The following is a 22792-nucleotide window of genomic DNA, read 5'->3' on the forward strand; positions in this document are numbered from 1 at the left end:
CATTATGTAATGACCTTGACGCGTAATGTGGAGGATGCATTACCCCATTGCAAATTTTCCCAAGGTTGAAGGAGACGATGTTGATTGAGTTACCAATCCTGGAGATATGCGCAGAAAATAGTGTGGGAGAGACTCATACGTTTAACTGTTTGAAAGAACTTGAGATGTCCGACTGCCCAAGATCAAGAGTACACCTGTCTTCGGAGATTTTGTGCTTACGGAAGATGAATAATAGCCTGACCACATTATGTAATAACCTTGATGTGGAAGTTGGAGGATGCATTACCCCTATGCAAATTTTACAAGAAATTTGTTGCTTTCTTTGTGGAAGACCTAGAAGCAAGCACTGCGAAATTCTGCTTGTACACTTCAAATACCTATTTAGGCTTTACAAAATACCTTCCTTTTGAACATGTAATATATGAATGAAGTTCTACTTTATATGGGTTTCACAGCATGCTGAACATCAACAGGGCCATACTTTATTCTTGGTCATAGCTTTCTGTGTGGATGGTTCATGTAATAGCACGCAAGCCAGTGATGGTGATGGAGAGAAATATAGAAGGTTTTGATGGGCTGACAACACTTTTATGAAGCCCGATCGTGTGCACGCAAGACGGTTCATGTGTCACGTGTGATATGAACAACTGAAAGAAACATGTCTAAATTAAATGGAAGCTGCAATGAATAGGGTGCGGCAAATCCTCGTGTGCATCCAGAGCACCGCTCTTTGTGTGAGAGCAACCCGATCAACATTGTATATATGATAATTAATAGAGCAGGAAGATCTGAAGCCAGAATGCTTAGAGGAGCCAGCTTCGACTCGAATCAAAGTGGCTTTGTAACATGTGTAAACTGGAGTGTTTGATTTGAAGTTACAAGATAGACACAATCTTTTTTTCCATGCTTTGGAAAAGCAAAGGCAGATGTAAATATACTGGTACAAGTGTATGAAAACAATGGCTGATGAGAGAGATATAATATCTAACTGCAACATAGATACCGCGGCAATGTGTACGGAGGAAAAGAGAAGAAGAATCAGCCTTCTGAACCAAAAAAAAGCAAGAACTAATTAATAGTTCAGCATGAAGAAAAGAAACTGATACCAGAAAACCAGCCAATGGGCCTAGTCATAAAATTTCCAAACCAAGGTGGGACGATTGGGGTGCTCCTCCATTGCTTTCTCCATAGCAGCTATCAGCTTAAGTTACTCATCCTCATCATGCTCGATGCAAAGATGGTGTAAGCTGGGCAGAGCTCCCAGTATCTGCACTCTTGCTTCGTGATCGTGTCCATAGAGATGTGTAGTTTCTCGAGGTTGATGAGCGAGTCCATACATGCTGGAACCTTTGAGACTCTGCCCCCATCAATGATAAGCTCCCGAAGACCACAAGACGGATCGGAGAACCATGGACCCTCAAAGTACTCATCGGTTGCCTCATTCATGCGGATGTGCAAAGATTCGAGGCTAGCTTTTGCTGAGCTCACAGATGGAATATATATTCTCCTTCCCATGCTCCTCCCAATTATCTCCAGCGTCATAGTTGTTGAATATTATGCTCAGCTTCCTCAGGTTTTTCAGTTGGCCAAGCCTCTCGGGAAACTGCATTGACTGAGTATAGACATTGAGACCTTCCAACACCTGCATTTCTGCAACTTCATCCGGTACTGCTTCATAATCATCCATAAGTAGAGTTACATAACAGGTCAACCGTTGTTGGATGGTCACATGGATTTCCATTACTTTGTTGAATCCATGTATGTCAGTCTCTAGATGTTGCAGCCTTGCCACTTGTTCTGGAAGCTTTGTGAGGGCATGTGCATGCTTGAACCTTAGGTACTTGAGGTGCAACAAAGTGCCAACACTTGCAATGTGATCATCTTCTAACTGCAAACACTCATTGAAGTCCAGAACATGCAAGAATTGACACTCCAATAAAGATGGGTTTTTTCCATTACTACCAAACGCATGGAGTGAACGAGCATGAGATACATTGAGACCCGACGGAATATCTCCATCATTCTGCAAAGACACTCGACGAACCTTGCCCTTTGAGTCAGGATTTACAACAGCAGGTACACCTATTATAGTAACAAAGTTCTCTTCGATGGCCTTGGATATGATGAAATCAAAAACAGTGTCATGAAGTCGGCAACTCTTCACCTCATCACCAAATGTCATGTCTATCTCCGTGGGGTGGATCAAGCTCCTATTGATGAGCTCATTGAAACACACCTCTGCAGACTCATGCAATGTATAGCCATCCCTCTTGTGAACGAATCCCTTGCCAATCCACCTCTTTATCAGATTATCCTTCTCGATAGCTGATACATCTCTAACGTATCTACAATTTTTTATTGTTCCATGCTATTATATTATCTGTTTTGGATGTTTTATATGCATTAATATGCTATTTGATATTATTTTTGGGACTAATCTATTAACCTAGAGCCCAGTGCAAGTTTCTGTTTTTTCCTGTTTTTGAATATCGCAGAAAAGGAATATCAAACGGAGTCCAACCGAAATAAAAATTTCGCGATAATTTTTCTTGGACCAGAAGACACCTATGGGACTTGGACTCCAAGTCAGAAGACCTTGGAGGAGACGACAAGCCACAGGGGCGCGCCCTAGGGTGGGGAGGGGGGCGCCCCCCTGGCTTGTGGCCCCCTCGAAGACCTCCTGACCTACTTCTTCGTCCTATAATTCCTCAAGTATTCCCAATCCATCGGGGGACTCCACGAAAATACTTTTCCGCCGCCGCAACCTTCTATTCCCGTGAGATCCCATCTTGGGGCCTTTCCCGGCGATCTACCGGAGGGGGATTCGATCATGGAGGGCTTCTAAATCAACCCTATTGCCCTTCCGATGATGCGTGAGTAGTTTACCTCAGACCTACGGGTCCATAACTAGTAGTTAGATGGCTTCTTCTCTCTCTTTGATTCTCAATACCATGTTCTCCTCGATGTTTTTGGAGATCTATCAGATGTAATCTTCTTTTGCGGTGTGTTTTGTCGAGATCCGATGAATTGTGGATTTATGATCAGATTATCTATGAATATTACTTGAATCTTCTCTGAATTTTTATATGCTGATTTGATATCTTTGTATTTCTCTTCGAATTATCGGTTTGGTTTGGCCAACTAGATTGCTATTTCTTGCAATGGGAGAGGTGCTTAGTTTTGGGTTCGATCTTGCGGTGTCCTCACCTAGTGACATAGTAGGGGTAGCGAGGCACGTATTGTATTGTTGCCATCAAGGATAAAAATATGGGTTTTTCATCATATCGCTTGAGTTTATCCCTCTACATCATGTCATCTTATTTAAGGCGTTACTCCGTTCTTTATGAACTTAATACTCTAGATGCATGCTGGATAGCGGTCCATGTGTGGAGTAATAGTAGTAGATGCAGGCAGGAGTTGGTCTACTTGACACGGATGTGATGCCTATATGCATAACCATTGCCTTGGATATCGTCATAACTTTGCACTTTTCTATCAATTGCTCGACAATAATTTATTCATCCACCATATTATTTTCCTTCAAGAGAGAAGCCTCTAGTGAAACCTACGCCCCCCGGGTCTATTTTCCATATTATATTTTTAGATCTATAAACCAAAAATACAAAAAATATCTCGCTGCAATTTATTTACTTTTATTCACTTTTTTGTTTTAGCAATCTTTTATACCTATCTCTATCAGATCTCCACTACAAGGAAAAGGCCTACTAATGGCGCACCGGTTTTGCCTACTAATGGCGCACTACCGGTGCACCATTAGTATCACGCCACTAGATTTTTTTTACTAATGGCGCACCACTGGTGCGCCATTAGTATCTGGTTTACTAATGGCGCACCACGCAGTGCGCCATTAGTTTTGCCCACAGTGCGCCACTAGTGTCTGCTATACTAATGGCGCACCACGTGGTAGTGCGCCATTAGTAACAATTTTTTTAATTTTTTTTCTTAATCTCAAATCACTATTTTACATATGAGATATCCAACACATATATATACAACAAGCATCCATATAACAATCATAGCCAACACACAAGTTCCATCATATATACATACATAGCCAACACATAGTTCCATCGTTACATATTACAAAAGTTTCACATTGTTCATCCAACACCGTTATCCATCAATTCACAAAAGTTTCGCACTGATACAAAATAAAAACACAAATGGAAAAGAAGCACTCCATCCATGTAAGCTTCCGTGAATTAAAATCAAATCTGCAAAATGATAAACAAGAAGTTAGAAGAAGAAAAAGAGAAGACTAGAAAAATACTAGAAGAAGAAGAACACTAGAAGAAGAATAAGAAGAATTTTGGAAAAGAAGAAGAATAAGAAGAAGACTATAAGCTTATTATGTAAACTTGATCATTTTGTGCTAACATAAGTTATTTTGGAGCTAACCTATAGGAAACTAAGCATATAAGCTTTAAGTTAGTATATTAGAACCAACTTAGGTAAAATGAAGCTAACCTATGTCATTTTTGGAAAAGAAGAAGAATAAGAAAAAGACTATAAGCTTATTATGTAAACTTGATCATTTTGTGCTAACATAAGTTATTTTGAAGCTAACCTATAGGAAACTAAGCATATAAACTCTAAGTTAGCATATTAGAGCCAACTTAGGTAAAATGAAGCTAACCTATAGGAAACTAAGCATATTAGAGATAACATAGGTAACTAAGTATATATATATATATATATATATATATATATATATATATATATATATATATCATTTTGGAGATCTGACATACCTGACAAAGTTCAGTTCTCATGCATTGTTCTTCTCCTTCTCCTTCCTCAGCCTGATGCGCCAAGAGCGGCGAGGCGGTGGAGGCAGTGGAGGCAGTGGGATGTAGTCTTCTACCATAATTGGCGTGGTCAGGTCGCCCAGCTGTGGGATCGCCGGCGCCACCACCGGTGCGTGGTAATTGTCAGGCACCACCACCATCGCGAGGCTACCTTCAGGCAGGACGGGCACGACCATCGCTAGGTCATCCTCAGCCTCCTCCATCTCTTGCCCATGGTCAGCCACCACCATCTCTTGCCTATGGTCAGCCACCACCATCTCTTGCCCTTGGTCAGCCACCACCAGCGCTAGGTCATCCTCAGCCTGATGCCCATCATCATCCTGCAGCTCCTCATCCCCACTCTGCTCCTCTTCTCCCGCACACCAGTCCGGATCATCCTTCTTGTTGTCTATGCTGCTGCCAGAATCGCTGCTGCTTTCGCTACAGCCAGAATCGCTGCTGCTTTGGCTGTAGCCAGTGTCGCTGCTGCTGCTCCCATTACCTGTCCAAATGCAACAATGACCGTTAACAATCGATGTGAGACAAAGCCAAATGTAGAGGAATAAGAAGAGGCAGAACGTACCGGCATCATCATCGTCAGCGTAGCGCATGCGACACATAGTCGCGTTGAACACCTTCACGATGAGCATGGTGGCGTCATTATCGTACCTGAAGAGAAGGAAGTACCCCAGCCGCAGGTCGTAGGCACGGTAGAACTTCTCCCACCCACGAGACAAGTACATGTGGCCCTCCTTGATCACCAACTCCACATCCCACTGCATGCGAAACCCGCTGCCGGCCTGTCGCAGCTTCACATTATTTGGCGGATCTTCACCCATCAGCATGTTCATAAAACTGTCAGGCAGCCTCTGCAGTTTGGGACAATAAGTGATGTAGCAAACAACAGATATCATAATGAGATGGGTGAAGGGGAGATCTCTCGTTTTATATACCTGCGTCATGGATGATACTGAAGTCACAAGTATGATACTGAAGAACTCGGAAGCAACCAACTCGTACTGCGGTGTCGCAGAGCGGCGGTGGCTGCTTCCCCCCATCTCTGATAAGCAGCAGAAGAGACTAATTAGTACCCTTACAACAGATCATAAAACATGCATTAGTCGCAAGTACCCCATAGGTCCTATTTTTAGCAAAGTCATGCTAAAATTTACGGAAAATTTCAGCATGACCTTTGCTGAAAATAGGACATATGGAGTACCCGAATTTGCCGGAACTACTGACTGAATGAAAATTACACAACGAAGCCACACACATGCACATAGCAACGGTAGAAATGAAGAATCATCTTTGATCTCAGAAATGCTTTCTTTGACTTCATTTATGATACAAGAAGAAAGCAACCACAACTAAAATAAAAACAAGCAACTACACAAACCATGAGCTTGAAGCTGCTGGTAGTGCAACGCAACACGTACAGACAGCTGAAAACCTTCAGCACAGTGTTGATGCTCTTAAGGTGAAGGATGATGCAATTGGTAGATTGCAAGCACATGTTGTTGCTGCCGAAAAGAAGCCACAGAAATCTCTAAAGCTTAAGGATAATGTAATTGGCAAATCGGCCGAAAATAACCTACTATCAAATGGTAAAGCTTAAGTGGACTGTAGATGGTCTTAAGCTGACAGAAATCCAGTTTAGTAAGTAAAACTTAATCCAAATTTACTGCTTGGATGAGTCATCTAGAACAAAACACTAAAACTTAATAGATGTAAAGCTCAATAACATACACAGAATAACAGATGACACGGGCACACAACACAAACAGAACCAAGGGTAACTTGTTTTTTTCACAATTAAGGGTAACTCGTTGTGTAAGAAAACAGACAATCAGATCCTCTTGACTACAGTACAGCACAAACAAATTCACTTCAATTTGTCACTCCTCATCCTAGTTTAATTCACGCCACATGGGGCAAACCTTGGGCATGGTCATAATCACTCTGACTTCATGCAGCAACTAAGCTTACTGAAGCAGACTGAAGCAGCAACAAAACAGAGCAGATATGATTGTACCTAACTGATGCTAACTGTCACAAATATAATATTTTTATGACAAAATACATCATTATCATGGCACATTATGGCCATTTTCTTACATGATGCTAACTGTATCTAACTGAATTTTTTGGCAGTAGCTAACTGCATTTAGTAATTTTTCTGTAACAGTCTTGCCCCTATTTGAAGGACAAGCAAATAGATACCTAAAATCCACTAGTATTGCCTCTAAAAAAGCCTAACTGAATTTTTCTGTAACTGTACCTAACTGAATTTTTCTGTAACTGTACCTAACTGAAAAATTTACTATCCTATATTTTACCATCGTATGTCAATAGCCTATTTTGCCGGTACCCACGGATTGGTACATTTTTCTGCCTCTGGAATAGCTCTGAGTAATCATCACCTATTTATAGAGCCGACAATCGAAACTGCATTGCTGCACCAGAATTGAAATTGCTGAAACCCTGGACAACTTAAACTGACCAGCTAAGCCACTAGGTTAGGACTTAGGATATGAACTGACATCCGACCGATTTGCAACACCAACAACAATCATCTAGGAATAGCAAGACAAAACTGGAGGGGCTCTAAATAGTGTGTAGCAATGCAATGGTAAACGTTCCGCGACACAGAGTGATTATTGGGTGAAGATACTTGGTTTGACCCTGAATAATTTACCAAACGGCTACTTTTCTGGCCCTGAACAATTTACCACCTTTTTTTTCTTGAGAATCAACAACAATTTACAAGCCATGGTCTCCACTCCCAAACCCTATTCGGTGCTTTAAGTATCTATTTGCGACAATTTACAACAATTTTTCTATAACTGTACCTAACTGTCACCTGCGTGGTGGTGCCCTGCACAACTGTCGTTGAGCTCGCGCGGTGTGGTGGGCTCACCGGAGATGGACGGGCCCTGCATAGCGGTCGAGACTCAGAGCAGAGATTGAGGGCAAGAGGAAGAAGAAGAAGAAGGAAGTGGAGGGGAGGGGCTCACCTGCAGTCGAGGGCGTACACGGCGCCGGCCGGCCGCCTTGGACCCGGAGGAAGCCGCGGTCGTGCCGGATCCCTAGGGCTCGGGGCCGGCACAAGACCACGCTGCAGCAGAGCTGAGCTGAGGTAGAGCCGGTCGTCGTATATTTTTTGGATTGACTGGGATTGACTGGGATTTTTTGGAAGCCAAGTATATACGAAGATGTGATTCTGGATTAGGCAGTAATGCATCCTCGGGGGGTAGACTGACGCTGCTAAATGCTAATATATCCAGTATCGCTTATTCTTACATGTCTATGTTCCTCCTGTCGAAGACCATTATAGACAGATTGGATAAACATCGAAGAAGATTTTTTTGGCAAGTGTCCAAAAAAAGAAAGCGCTACTATCTAGTGCGATGGGCTCGTATATGTAGATCGAAGGAGGTGGTTTGGGCGTGAAAGATTTGCATAAGCAAAACTTAAGCCTTCTTACTAAGTGGTGGTGGAAATTGGAGACTAGAACTGGACTTTGGCAGGAGATTGTTAAAGCTAAATACCTTGGTAGAGACACTGTAGCTTCTGTAATAACAAAGGTGAATGATTCGCCTTGCTGGAAAGCTATTATGAAGGTGAAAGACCTTTATATGGCTGGTACAAAAATCATTATTCGATCTGGGGATATAGCAAGGGTATGGATCGATCCTATAGGTGATCGGAAACCATCTAAAGATCAGTTCCCTCAGTTATTCTCGATCTGCAACTCCCCTGAATGCTCTGTGAAAAAATGTCAGGAGGCAGATCCTTTATCTTTCTTTCGGAGGAGATTAAACAATGAGCTCAAGGAGCAATGGCAGCAGGTGGTTGTTGCTGCTAGAGAAAGCTGCATATCTGATGAATCAGATGGCATTAAGTGGGCCTTGGGTCCCAAAAAAGTCTTTACGACCAAATCGGTTTATTCTTTCTTGGAAAGAAACATCACATGTTCCAATTTTGGGTGGGTTTGGAAAGCTGGCATTCCTTTTTAAAGATCAAAATCTTTATGTGGCAGCTGTTCCAGGATGCTATCCTTACTCGGAATGTGATGAAAAAAAGAGGGTGGAAAGGAAACCCGAAGTGTTCTTTCTGTGGGGAGAATGAGACTTCCCAGCATCTCTTCTTTGACTGCCCTGTAGCTAAGGTGACCTGGAGAAGCGTTGCCTGCATGCTCGGCACTGATCTGTGCCCGAACAGCTTATGGCATGCTTACTCCAGGTGTTATGTTTACTTCCCGAATGGGGAGATTTTCTACACAGTTGGCATAGCTGCGCTTTGCTGGGCTATTTGGACATGTCGCAATGGTGTTACGTTTGAATCTAAACATTTGAAAACCCCTTTTGAATGCTGCTTCTCTATGTGTGCTTTTCTTGGTTATTGGGCAGGGCAGGACTATTGAAGCAAGAGGATGCGGTTGACCTGCGAGCAGGAGTGGACATGCTGAAGAACAGTGCGTCGAGGCTGATGCGCATCTGCGCTGCGAACAAAGACTGAGAAGCTCGCTGGAGAATTGCAGAAGGGAATGGTGGTGCGTCATCGAAGAAGATGCGTGCTTCTGATGGCTGTCTTTTGCTTTTGGTTTATGTTTCATTCCTGGAGTCTCTCCCCTGTGAGGGACTGTCGTTTTGGTGCTCGCCTGTGAGCTGTCTGGGGGGTTGCCCCATCTGTACTTTTTACTCATTTAGTGTCGCCGGGTTTTTGCCCTACAGTGGGTTATCTCGATGGCGAGTGCTCACAGTAGGTTTCCCGGCGGTGCTTGAACTCGCTCTCCCCTCTCCCGTCTCATTCTGTGGACTTGTTGTATTTCCGTTATGTTGCAGTAATGGAAAGGGGTTATGCCCGGTTTAAAAAAAAAATAACATCAAGGTTTATTTGTATTGAAGGAATATATCATAGAAGGATATAGTCCACGACAACGATACCATTCCGGGGCAACAAACAACAGAAAAAGAAAGCATGTTTGGTTAAGCATATGCCCCTGCCATCTACGGCCAGCAGGGATGCATATATAGAGGCAATTCCTAGTGAGGATTTCTGGAGGTAGAGGGAGAGTTTAATATGCCGATCCTTGTATCTTAGGGAGAAAAAAATATAACTTCACGATCATTTCTCAGAGTCTCACTCCAGAAAGCAGCTTGATCGTCTGATGTACCCATGGCCATATTACAATGATAGAGCAAAACCATTCTTCTTTTGTGTTAGTGAGCATCTTGTAGTAACTTCTGTTTTCAACTCTGATTAAACTAATCCTCTTTTGCATCCATAAGGTGGGAAGCAGAGTAATATGCTACTACAAGTTAATACTGCTGGTCCTTGTGCATCTCCGTGATAAAGCAACCGAAGCAGCAAAGGAAAAGCAAAAAAGAAAAAGGCTGACAAGGTGCATGGCTAATATGTGGAAGCAAGGAACAATCGGTAGAGAAAGCAAAGCGATGCAGCAGCATCATTGTCCATTGCACCCATCTATCTATCATAACATTTGCTTTCCTTTCTTGAGAGCTGAGCTCTACTGCCACCGGCCGGCGTGAGTGAAATCCTCTTTCGATTTCGATCGAGCAAGGAGGATCTATCAGGTGACGGACACATCTTTTTCTGACTTTTCTCAATGCATATGCTGATATATATGCATAGGAGACATGCATGCATAATTAAGCTGCTTCTGTTTTTTGTGCGCAGTGTCAGATCAACTCCATTAATTTGTGGCCGGAAGCGGAGTGTTAATCTGATCTGCACGCAATGGGTTAGATATAAGTATATGCCATGGTTTTCATCTTGGATTTCAAGCGAGGGGACATCATATATTCATCTATTTCTTTCTTGGATTATTTGCTCCCTTTTGTTCTCCTCGGCTAGATCTACTTGCCTTGACTCTCTTGCTAGAGGTATATACTGCAGCTGCTAACTGTATCTCGTACATATGTGGCCAGAAATTCTGAAATATAGCTTAATTACTTATGTTTTTGCAGTGTCAGATCACCGACTTCTGTGTGGCCGTCAAGTCATAACTAACAATTGCCTCTGGAAATACTGCTAGTTAATTACTACTTCTATATGGATCATCAAATAGAACCATTGGTTAGCACCTCGATCTCCTCTCCTTACTAACCTATCTGTGTCATGGGAGATGTTATTTTTATACTCCATCCGTTCCTAAATACAAGTCTTTGTAGAGATTGCACTATGAACCACATACGGATGTATATAGATGCATTTTGAGTGTATTCACTCATTTTGCTCCGTATGTAGTCCATAGTGAAATCTCTAAAAAGACTTACATTTAGGAACGAAGGAAGTAGTTGTTTGTTCAAAACATGATCTTGTTAGCACAGTGGCAACACCCAGAATTACAAATTAAGTGCACCTGCTCTGTTTATTTCTTTCTGTTTTCTTTATTTCTAAGCTACACATACATATACAGTCCACTCTCCAGCAACCCACAAGATACCAAGCGAGTGTATGTATTTTCTAAAGAAAAGTTATTTTGTGCACTTACAGATTACTTCCATTCTACAGTAAATATTAACTTTCAGACTAGGTGCACTTGCCTGACCTTATAAACAACTTTGCATCACTCGTCGTCCCAATTTATTCATATTAAAAATTGTAGCTATTGAAACTATGGTAGTGATACATGTACCGTACAAGTCATAACTAACAATTGTTCAATTACTACAGAGTGTACACGGTTTTGATTATGCCCCCAGAAAGCTGCTTGATCGTCTGATGTACCCAGGGCCATATAACGATGAAAGAATAAAATCAATCTTCTTTGGCGGCTTGGCCTGTGGTGTTGGAGCCTCGGCTGTTCTTAGAGCCACAGCTGAACTCGCGAAATCGGAAAGAAGTGATCCTGACATGAGAAAGCATTTTGAAAAAGTTATCCATGTTGAGAACCCCCCCCCCCTCTCTCGTCCGCGACCGCGCCGCCCCCGCGGCCGGCCGGCCACGCCTTCCCTCCGTCCCCGCGCGCGTCCCCCTCCCTCCTCCTCCTCCCTGCCGCCGTCGCCGGCGCCCGCCTCGGGCCTGGCCCGGGCGGTGTTGGTGCCGGCGGCCCCCAGCCCTTCCCCTTCTAGGGTTTCTCCGGCGCGGGACGGAGCGGCTCCGGGCGGTGTCCTCATGCGGCGGCGGTCCTGCGCGGCGGCGGGGGCGAGCTCCGGGCGGCGGCGGCGCCGTTGGCGGCAGGGCTGCGCGGCGGCGCGGGCTGGCGGCGCCCGCCCGGCCCAGATCTGGGCTCTTTGGGCTCCATCTGGGTCGGGGCGGGCCGGCGACAGGCGTGGCGGCTGCGTGGCCTCCAGGAGGCGGTGGCGAGCAGCGATGATCGGCAGGGGCTGGCGGCGTCGACGCCAGCTTGCTGCAACGTGGCCGACGGGGCTTAGCAGGCCCGTTTCGGGCCTGGCCGGGCCAGGGTGGCCTGGTATGCCCCGCTGCCGTGTCCGGACGGCTACCGCGACGGTGCCGGGGGCGCGGGCCTCCCGCACGATGGCGGTGGAGGTGGTTCCCTCCCGCTCGGCCTTGATCCTGCTGCTCTCGTCGCTCAGATCTTCTCTCCGCTCTTCTTGGCCTCGTGGTGGTGTTCGCAGCGAGACGGTGTTGGTGACGGCGCAACCGTCGTGGCGCATAGTTGGGCGGTGGTTTGGCTGGTCGGCTCCAATTGGCTGGTGGGGTTTGGCGTGCGGGAGAAATCCTCGCCGGTTCGTCCGGCTCCGATGCGGTGACACCAGCGGGTGCCACTATCCCTTCTTGGAGGGCGTCAGGAGTAGCTATCCCCCACCTCCCTTCGCGTACTGGGGGAAACCCAAGGACTTGTTCGTGCAGCAGCGTTGTCGGTGTCGCATCTCTTCTTGGAGGTGCTGCTTAGTTCGCGGTAGTTCGGAGCCTTGGGCTGTAGTGGTTTGTTTCCGAAGGGCACAGCGGTCGCGGGTCATCCGCGCTTTGTCGAGCCGTCATTGTTGGCATTTTTTCTTCTTCTTTTTCTTTGGGCTTGTTGTGCTGCTCGCCCCAGCATTGCGATGTGTACTTTGGTGGTTTGCTTTGGAATACAAAGCGGGGGAAACCCTTTTTCGGTAAAAGTTATCCATGTAGACTGCTCTTTTTGGAATAATAGAAGAACTATGCAGAGGGCAATCGCGGAGGAGTTACATCTTGGCCATGTTATGCCCATATTTGATAAGCAGGACAATGATGATGATTTTAGAGGGGTAGACGCATGGTTTTCAATTTCAGTTTCAACTGAAATCACTAAAATTCAGTGAAATTCACTTATTTCAGTTTGCATTTCAGCCAAAAGACCGAAATATTCATTTGAATTTAATTAAATATTTAAAATTTTCAAAAAATATTTTGAAAAATATTTGATTTCATGTGTACTACTGAATTTGCTGAAATATTTTGACTGAAACGTAATATTTCAGTGTCTACTGAAATTAATGAAATTCAGTGAATTTCAGTGAAATCTCACTGAAAGCGAAAACCATGGGTAGACGTCAGCTCTAGAGTAGAGATACCAAGCATAGTGAGATCTATCTATCTCTAGCAAATAAAAGATTTTTGATGATTTTTCATTATGGGGGAGAAGAAGACATTGATTTGGCAGCATGTGGCATTCCCAATCCTGCATTTGGAACCTATGCTTCAGGTAAACTGTTATGGAGCAGTTATGGAAGATTTAAGCTCACAGAGGAAAAAATAAAGTTAAAAACCATCTCTGCTTACTCTAGAGTGATTTATTTGGATCCCATGTATCAGATGTACAGTGAACTTCCGAGTCAACTTCTGCGTCGTTCATTGCATGAAGAAGTTGCTGAAGTCATTGGTCATATCGGCATGTATGACGTCAACCGAGCAACAGTTTTGGATTGCTTCATGTACTCACTGTTTTTGACCGAGCAACTACATGGAAAGTCTATCAGTGTTGACTATGGTTGGGATACTCATGCGTGCAACACCTGGATATGTGATGGCATCCTTCAAGGGGACAAAGCATGCGATGTTGGCAGTGCATTGTATGGAGTGATACGGATGTGCTATAGTTACTATGGAGACAAAATATTGGCACGCTATTTGGATGGACACAGAGAACGATATGAAGGTTGGATTTCAATCTCCTGCAACCAATTAGCGCAAGATATCTTAGTTGTTCCTGTCAATGCATCATCATATTTTCTAACATTTGAGGGAGATGGTCAGCTGACAGTACCAAATGATTTATTTCAACATTCTAGCAACCTCCGTGTGCTAAAACTTTGCAAGTGCAGCTTCGATTTTGCATCCCCTCCTTTTCGGTGTTGTCACAACCTGAGATTCCTTTGGCTTGCCCATTGCACAAACACCGGAGGGGAGCAGGTTGGAGGGCCATGTTTCCCAAATCTGTCGGTGCTTGATGTACGCTTCACTTGTTTTCTCTTGTTGGAAGAGATGATAGAGCTGATGACCAATCTCAGGGAGGTAAATACCAAGGGTTTCTCATGGAGGACAGTAAGTCATGCATGGAGAAGTCTACAGAACCTTCACAAGCTTCGGTTAACCGAATCCTTAGATGTAATCACAGTGGACACCTGCCCTTCCGTTGATATGATGAAACTGGAGCTCCTTGACTTGTCGGGTAACATTCATATGAAATCATTGCCGGCAATATCATCAACATGGTGCTTGAAGATGCTTGAGCTTGGGGCATGTTGAGCTCGAAGGAGCCCCTCCACTGCTCGAGAGTTTTAGCTTCGATGGTTATGGTCCAGCAAAGAAGCAAAGAAGTGGACACATCCCATACAACTTCCAAAGGCGGAATAACGTCCCAAGTCTCGCACTGCTTTAGTTCAAGAAGCAATGGTGAGAAGGATATATCTGAAGGGTTTTGCTCAATTGCAACACATGTTCTTGCGTGCATTGCCCAACCTTGAGGAGTTGGACCTCTCTGGCACATCTATTAAAACACTTGACCTCAATGCAATGGATGCTGCACAACTCAAGAAGCTATCCCTATTAGGTTGTGAACAGCTCTGTAGCCTACTCTGGGACGGAAAAAACCCTCCATTGGAAGTTCTGCATGTAGACACTCGGGGGAAGACTGGATCAGCGACCTACTGCAGAGAACAAAATTCCTCTGGCATTTAGGCAATTATGGCTTTTACAGATGGAAGTTCATTTGGTCCATAATAAAGGGTCTTTGTGCTATGCATGGCTCCAAGGTGCATGTCCATATCGCTTCTAAAATCCACAACCAAGTCAACATCACCAAAAGTATTGAACACGTTGGGCGTAGTCAAGAAGGTCCGGTTCCAACATGGCCCTTCTTGCCTTACAATGATATTGTCGTTAACAAAGATATTGGCATGTGCTCGTCCTTGGTGTGGGATCATTGTCAACTTTATCCTTTGGGTGTTCACACTGAGATTGGTGAAGGAAGCCACCATTTAGAGAGTATGAATGACCCTGTAATGTTCTTGCATGGTTCTGCCATAGGGGATAAAGTGCAATCGTTGCATGTGCATGACAATGTCTCGGTCACAACTATCATTCCAGAGTTATCACTACATTGGAACAGTCTAGAATGGTGTCATGTTGAGAGATGCCCTAAGATGCACAATGTCTTCTCTCATTCACTTGGAATTAATACCTTTAACTCAATAAGGATATTTTCTGCATGTGATCTCCTTATGGCCCATTGCATCTGGAGTAGACACATTGGACATCACTGTGGGCTACAACACATATACTTGCACAACTGTCCTAGGCTGGTGTTTGTGCTCCCCATTTCCTCCACCTTGCCAAACTTGGAGACAATTCAGATTGCATACTGTCGTAACATCCAACATATTTTCCCACTATATCAAAACCATCGCCGTATAGCATGTGGTGTCACATTCAAGAAGCTTCGGCACATCAAGCTATATCATCTCCACAAGCTAGAGCAAATATGCGAGGTTAGACTGTTTGCGCCAGCGTTGGAGACGGTCAACCTCAGGGACTGCTGGGGCCTAAGACGGCTACCAGCCGTGTCACGTGAAGGTCCCAAGCCGGTACTGGACTGCGAGAAGGACTGGTGGGATAGGTTCGAGCGGGACGGCTCCAAGGCCAACCATGAGCCGTCACTCTTCGAAACACGCCACTAGGCTCACTACAAGAAGATCCTCCCGAGGGTCTCCATTTTGAGGTACGGTTGGTTCAAAATGGTTTTAATTTTTCTTTTATAAGTTTGTTCTATGCATGGGTACATTGATCAAGTGTCATTGATGCACAACGTGACCAATATCTATTTTTTTATTTCATTTTTCATTTCCTAGGTAATCTGGATGATGCAAAGGGAGGTCGACCGGCTTACATGGACCATGCATTAGTCCATTATTAGTGTTACAGTCGAGCCATGAGAACTCAATCTCCGAAGTGTGTTTCCCATTGCCTGTCGCGTGGTGAGGGTGTCGCCACGTAGTGGTGTGCTTTCTTCACCAAGCTACATATACTTGATGTGGTGTGCTTTCTTCACCAAGCTACATATAGTTGATGTGGTGTGCTTTCTTCACCAAGCTACATATACTTGATGTGGTGTGCTTTCTTCACCAAGCTACATATACTTGATGTGGGTATGCTTGATTGGATTGGATTGGATTGGATTGGATTGGTGTGTGATTGTCAAGCAAGGAGCACTGGACTGCTTGCTTGGTCTGTCCAGCTCCAGCTTGGTGTACGTGGTGTTCACGATCGATCAAGCTGGCTGGCTGGCTGGCTTAATCGTGTTGGTTTGTAATCAAAAGACTGTGTGTGTGATTGATCGATGAACCATATATAAATGAGCGCGATCTGAACAAGAAATGCTATACTTTCATGAGTGCTTTGTTTAATTACATGGTAATTAATTTGTCATTGCGCCGAAGAGTCTGAGTGGATATATATAATTTTGTGGTGTTGCCATCAAGTAGTGCACCGAAGAGTTTGAGACATCTAGCTGCCGTCATTTCGATCGATACATGCATCTAGTGTCTATTCTCCTTGCTAACAAAATGGAATAGAGCTTAGATGGCAGCCTCCACTAGCGTGAGGTGGCAGCAGAGTTCAAACAACAGAGAAAAAGCAGAGGAAGTTAACTACAGCCTACAGACAAAGCAGAGTTGAGAAAACAGAGCAGAGGAAGTACATGTTAACAACATCTCTAGCAGATCCCTTAGACGCGCGGTGAACTACGCTTTTCTGGCCGATTCACGGGACAACCCAAAAATATGGCCCGAGCAGATCCTGCAAAAACGGCCCGGCTGATAAAAAAAATTATGAGAGGCCCGTAAACCGCCCTCACATCTGGTATATATGCCGGCGCCCGGCCGATTTAGGGTATCCGTCCCCTTTCTTCCCTTTCCATCTCCGCCGCAAATCCTCCCCCTCTGGCAGTGTTTTGCCGCGGTTTGCTCGAGCGGATCTTCGCTGCGATGGCGACAGCGGGTGCAGGACATGGCGGTGACAGGGGTTTCGGCCACCACGAGGGCTTCTGGTGCCGAAGTGGGTTCGTCGCCTGCAAGCGTAGGAACGACGACGAGGCATGCGGCTCCAGTCTCCGCCCTCCCATGTCGGACAGGCAGAGGGAGGCGTGTTGGCACTAATCTTGTTATTAGTCCTGATTAGATCATGCATGCATGTAGTTGAGATGTGACACTAAAAGCTGCGGCTGTGTACCAACGTAGAGACGTGACAACGTTTGCATGGAAAGCTAGTAGTGTTGGTTAGTGCATGCAGGATTAGTCAAGTCGTGGAGTTAGTTAATGGCCTAGAGAAAAGGTCTTAGTGGCAGTTGAGTCCTGAGTGCATGGCCAGATTTTGTGGCCGTTGGAGGTTGCGCAAGTGCTGGTTGTGGGCATGCATGTAGCTAGGAATTAGTTAGTGGGCAGGTCATGATGTTGGTGGCCAGCGTCGTGCGCACATGAGTCTCTTGTACTGCTATATAAGTCAAGAAAAGGAATGAGAAAAGGAGCCATGAGGGCTGGGGAAAATATGTAGCGCTTGTGTCCACCAAGGGAAGGGCCTCTCAACAAAGCTCTTGTGGTCTCCCTTGGTTCATGCGTGTGTGTCCTCCTGAGTAGTTTTCATGGTGTGTGTCCATGAGAGAAATCACAAGGTAGTTGTGAGAGGTAGAAGAAAAAGCGGCGCTGCGATGAAGGCGGCGCCAACAAGGCGGCGCGCAAGGACGGCGCCAAGTCCCACAGCGCCAGCGCTCCGGCTTGGGCTAACTTCCGTCCCCTCGGCGTTGCAGCACCGTGCGGAGGCAGAGCTCGCTTGGTTCCACGCGAAGGAGGCCGTCGTAGCCGGAGATGTGGCTGCGGTCGCACGTGTGCCGGCGCTCCTAGAGGAGTTCCAGCTGCAGGCCACTCTCCGCTCCATGCTGATCTACAAGACTCTCCACGGCAACGAGCCTCCGCCTAGCCACGACAGCGACCACGGCTCCGGCGACGAGTAGATCTAAGCTATGCGTTTTTAAATTTTGATTCTGTTTAATTATGGTTTGTACTAAAAACTCCCTTATGATATGTGCGTGATGATGAACTCCCCAATGCTATGCTATGCTATGCTTGAGTGAACTCAGGTGAGATGTTTGTAGTGCCAAGTAGTTTGTTTAAATTTGCAGGGTAGCTTTGTGGGATCTATTGTTGTAGCGTGCCCGGCGTCTTGTATTTTTCCGGGACAGCGACTTGCGGGATCTGTTAGAGATGCTGTAAGTCGCTGGAGCATGTAAGCTTCACGACTGATCAACTACATGCATAAACCACCAGTGTGCTGTCTACAACACTTAACCACACTTTAGATACGAGTGCTCCTTGGTGAAGAGATTATAGTCCTCCACAAGTATCGCCGTAGGCATACATAGACGCAAACCCGAGGCTGGCCTTAGATGGATCGATTGGTCTCGGCAAGAAAGAACGACTCAGCGGAACTCGCGTAAACTTGGCCAACGGAATGACTGATTGGATTGATGACAACAGGTGCGTGTTGTACCTATGTTTTCTATTTCTTTTGTAGTACTTTTTATTTTTTACTATATAAAGGGACACAGGGACTTTCCACGTCTAACACGCTGCCGCACTTGGCAGCCAACACGACGAGACCCCGACTCGTACCCGAACGAGCCCCGTTTACCTACGTGAAAACAAAACTGACTAGTATTAGGACTTTAGACTAATACGTGACTATACCTAATACAACAACTAGATTAATTATTATACTATGTCCCTACCATCTTTAGTTACACTGAGTATAAAATTCAAATTAACCAATTTTAGTAGGTTCTGTATGAGTAAAAATATATGAGTGTGAAGAACTATCACAGAAAGGGTTAACTTATATAAATTATTGAGATATTTAATCCGCTTTGGGGGCTTTTCCATCTTGCCAGACATTTTCAAGCCAATGATGTATATTCAAGGGCAGAGAAGTGTAAGTTCCCCATCAAGATAGAAGACTACGAGCAACTTTATTATATTCTATGATAAGTGCCAAAACTAACGTGTAATGCACCTGATGTGTCCTTCTCGGCAATGAGTTCACCACCGACAAAGTCATTAATTAAATGCCTAGTTCTGTATTTGACATTATATGTGTGATATCACTTTTTTATTAATTCAATTAATTGTGTTCTTCACACTAATTTACTTTATTAAAAAACTAATCAATATCTCTAATTCATTATGTCCTACACAGTTTCAAACCACTATTATTTCCATGGAAAATTTGGGTAAATATTTTTATATTAAACTTTTGTACTTTTAAAAAGATTTGTATCACATTATATGATTGTTAATTATGATTTTCTATTACTTAGCCGGTATAGTTAACAAGCAATAATATTTCTTAATATAATAATAACTTTTTTATTTTATATCTGAAATGTACATCACAAAGTCTTTTGGCTTTGCTCAATTTAAACTGTCTGTTGTTTTAATAAAGTTTTTATTTAATTTTTTACATCAGTATAAATTATATAGTATATAGATATATATATATATATATTTGTGTGTATGTACATGTGTTCATGTATATTTCAATATCTATGTATTATGGTAGAGATTTCTAAGGCGTAAAGTCTATCTAATAATTTAGTAGTTGCTTTACATGTATTATTTTGTAAGCAGATTTATAGAAAATTCTAGAGTATGAGTGTATAAGTTGAAATACTATATCTTAGATTACATAGTTAGAAACTAATGAGATGTTATTATTTTGAAAAAAAATGTGAGTTGTATTGTCATATTTTAGATGTAAGCACAAGCTAAAGATCATGACAACGCCATGAGAGTCATCAAAATATTCTACCTAAAATTCAAACACATGGCATGTTTTGATATATACTACATGCAAATTTGCGATTCGCCATGCCATTTGACCTTTGTCGTTTATGGATGAAGAATTTTTTGTGAGTTATGCCTATTGTGCTAAGAAATTAAATAGGACGGTAACATGAAAATGCAGTCCACGATAGTAGCAGTGACTTTGTTATCTAATAAGGCCGATGAATCATATCACAAACCATAATCAATCTCAGGCAAAATTATCATAGATAACAACAAAATTTAGAGAACTCGAAGGACATTTGTAAGCATGAAAACAAATATAGGATTGCCATGATAGATTTAAACCTAATAAACTCATGGTGTGCGCATATACCACAAAAGTGTCGTTTGTGACGGGCATCATGAATACTTGATCATTGAAAATTGAACTTGACTGCGAATAGAAGCTAACAAGTTTACAATCCCAAGTATGCAGAAACTAGCAACTGATGGGTGATATTTCTACACTCATCACACCATTTATTAAACAAGATAATTTTTGATTTTCCAAAATGAACACTCTAATATTGTTACTAATGACTAATGAGTACAAGAAATTGTAAAATCCTTTTGTTAAGTGTGTTCCACTGGAAATGGATCAACAGAAGAAAGAAGATCATCATATACATGGAAATACCACATGTGGGAACTGAGCCAAGCTAATTGGGGGGACACAAATGAAAACAAAGCAAAAGGTGGCGCTCAATACGATCGAGGCCGCTCTTACCGCCGGTCATACGAGCCGCCATGTGGCGTCTATCCAAATGGACTTTATAAAGGGGTCAGACCTAATTTGCAACAAGGAGAGCACAGTGGATCACCGAGCACGGCTGATCTTGTTTGCTTAATTGCTAGACTTTGGTTAAAGTATTTTTGCTGAGCTATATGTACTTCCTCTTCACACACCTATGTGACACTTCTTATTTTGCAGTACAAGTTGATCGTGATGGTCAATATGATGATCAAGGAAAATAAGATGTAGATAGCTCATGATTCAGATGATTTTGCTAGTCAAAATGGGAAGAGCACAAACATGGCAAGGTCTACAGGGTAGATGGAAGAAGTGGCGGGATTAGAGGGCCAACAGATGGAAGATGGCACACAGGTACTTCACACAATCCACCGTCTCAAATTCTTCTAATCCTAGCTTGGTGACGTACGTAGGACTGAGGTGAGTTCGGAGGTAATACTTGTTGAGGTAAATAAATATGTTCAGGTGATTAGTCTTAGAGTTAATTCGTGGCCACCGAGTCGATCTATCAAGGACAAGCAATCACACAATACGGGCACAACAATGAGATTTGTTAATGAGTTTCATCAACATGGCTATATCCCAGGGCATGATTACGGATGCACCTCTTCATGTACCAATCCCATGATACAGATCCACGGTAAGCCCTCCAAGGCCACCAGACAGCACTGCGACCGCCGCGGCCGGTCCGGCCACCCTTGCCATGGGGGCTCGGACTGTCCCTCTAGGGATCTTTGTCTTAACTTACAACTTATGTCTAGTCCATCTGGCTACCCCGCGGTGCCCTTATATAATAGGCCCGAGTTACACGTGTCCGACTCAAACACCCAACCCATGGCTAATTACAAGTCCAAACAGTAGGACAACTCGTACTCATATTGGGCACATAATTGTAACAATTAGTGATGTTTTTTTTTGAAAGGGGGGGGGGGGGGGGACAATTAGTGATGTAGAAGGTGGAACATATAGTGCTTTTATTAGCCTTTGAGTGGGGAATCAAAGCCAGGAATTTTCTATTCTAATGCTATCCGAGGGCTGCCCTCGTCCCAGATGAGTAAGGTGTTGATTTAGAAAATGGAGACGTGGATAGTTGTGATTAAAGGTTTAGCTTGTTTAAGTAGACAAGCTAATTATGTGCAGGCAGGGCAGGGGAGGAACAGAAGATGCCCGAGCATGGGATGCTTGCCTCCTAGAAGCCGCTCTGGGGCAAGTGCGAAGAGCGACACGCCCAAGATTGGAGATGTTCTGAGATAGGTATTGTTGAGGTCAAATGAGATACTAGTACTACCTTGCTATGACTGTGGATCTTGATTTCTACTACTCCCTCCGTTTCTAAATGTAAGTCTTTTTAGATATTTCACTTCTGGACTACATACGGAGCAAAATGAGTGAATCTACATTCTATAATATGTCTATATACATCCGTATGTAGTTTGTAGTGAAATCTCTAAAAGACTTACATTTAGGAACGGAGGGAGTAATGTGCATGCTTTCTGGACTTAAAGATGGCAGCAATTCACACCGCGGGAAGAAATTCCTCCAGGTCCGGCCATTTAGCGGGCTATAGTGGGCTACTTGTGAAGGCGGCCATTTAGCAGCACCCTGCTGAAAATGCTATAGCGGGCTATAGCGCCCGCTATTTAAAACTATTAGAAAAAATCACACAAAAAAGTTTGTTTTGAGGGTCGAGTAGTCTGTTGCCTCGTTGTTTACTCAGAAAAAGAATTCTAAAAGATGGTCTTGGGGTTTCGTTACTTTTTATTTGGTGTGTCGTTTGATTTGTATCTTGGGTCTTGGTTTTAGAGATCGTGCATGCACGCGTGTGTGTCTTGTTCTTTGGGTTTTGGTTTTTGGTTTAGTGGGGTTCGATGTATATATGGGGGTGTGTGGAGTGGGGGTGTAACTCC

At 43.8% G+C, this 22792-nt stretch overlaps 1 pseudogene; it reads right to left on the bottom strand.

The window, feature by feature from the left end:
- Positions 1–1126: 1126 nt before the first annotated feature.
- On the bottom strand, positions 1127–12451 carry LOC123084516 (disease resistance protein Pik-2-like; annotated as a pseudogene).
- Between the last annotated feature and the right edge of the window lie 10341 nt (positions 12452–22792).

Source organism: Triticum aestivum, chromosome 4A (assembly GCF_018294505.1).
Source record: "Triticum aestivum cultivar Chinese Spring chromosome 4A, IWGSC CS RefSeq v2.1, whole genome shotgun sequence".
NCBI classification, from domain to species: Eukaryota; Viridiplantae; Streptophyta; class Magnoliopsida; order Poales; family Poaceae; genus Triticum; species Triticum aestivum.